General features: G+C 41.0%; 1 pseudogene; it reads left to right on the plus strand.

The window, feature by feature from the left end:
- The first annotated feature begins 786 nt into the window (after positions 1-786).
- On the plus strand, positions 787-905 carry LOC117421569 (5S ribosomal RNA; annotated as a pseudogene).
- Positions 906-1,294: the final 389 nt, after the last annotated feature.

Raw genomic sequence — 1,294 nt, forward strand, 5'->3', positions numbered from 1 at the left:
TGTTCGCACTGACAATAAAAGAACATACTGAAATATAAGCGACACGTTAAACTAAAACAAGAAAGTGAACTGAGAGACTAGCAATCCATTTATGCAGCTTTTACACACGCTTTAATAAAAAGAAAGCGCAGAATGAGTGTGTTATGAGTTTGTCAGAGCCGCGCTGTGCTTTGCTGGACAGCCACTGTTTATTGCAGAGAGGTGTGTATTGGTGACTTCGTGCGACAGTACTGTCTGTAGTAAAACACTGCCTAAGGCCGACAATCTTAATTGTAAATATTTGACAGAAAATGGTGATGCGTTAGTTGGTAAACTTATATGGAACGCATTGATGGAAATATCCAGTGTGATTTTTGACGCGTCTCCAGATGGCTTGCACCACACAGTTCTTTCAATTTTCTTTTCTTTTTATGATTTCAAGGTGAATAAACCTGGCTTGTTTTGTGCTGATGTCATGTTCACACCTTGTGTAGATACTATTTCAAGGTGAATAAACCTGGCTTGTTTTGTGCTGATGTCATGTTCATACCTTGTGTAGATACTATTTCAAGGTGAATAAACCTGGCTTGTTTTGTGCTGATGTCATGTTCACACCTTGTGTAGACACTATTTCCATCAGCACAGCGATTGCCCAAACGTTCGCAAAGTACCAGCTAACTTGGGAAAACGTGGCTTCCTTCGACTTGCAGAGGTTCTGCTTCATCATACACGCCAGGGACATTATTATCACCGCATGCATGATGTCAACTTATTACTATGAAAGAGAAGAAACCAACATGTTCTATCGCTTACGGCCATACCACCTTGCGAACGTCCGATCTCGTCTGATCTCGGAAACTAAGCAAGGTCGGGCCTGGATAGTACTTGAAAGGGATTCCGCCTGGGAATACCAGGTGCTGTAAGCTTTTCTTTCTGCGGATCAGCAGGGGGCGCTATTTCCCAGTATATATAGTATTAACCTGGAAGCTGTAAGGGTAAACATTGTTTTCATTTTGTTTTTTGTCCCATCACACAAACAATCCAGCAAACAAACCAAGGGAGTAGCCATACCATATATTATTATTATTATTATTATTATTATTTATTTCTTAGCAGACGCCCTTATCCAGGGCGACTTACAATTGTTACAAGATATCACATTATACATTATTTTTACATACAATTACCCATTTATACAGCTGGGTTTTTACTGGAGCAATCTAGGTAAAGTACCTTGCTCAAGGGTACAACAGCAGTGTCCCCCACTGGGGATTGAACCCATGATCCTCCGGTCAAGAGTCCAGAGCCCTAACCA

This window comes from Acipenser ruthenus, chromosome 1 (genome assembly GCF_902713425.1).
Source record: "Acipenser ruthenus chromosome 1, fAciRut3.2 maternal haplotype, whole genome shotgun sequence".
NCBI classification, from domain to species: Eukaryota; Metazoa; Chordata; class Actinopteri; order Acipenseriformes; family Acipenseridae; genus Acipenser; species Acipenser ruthenus.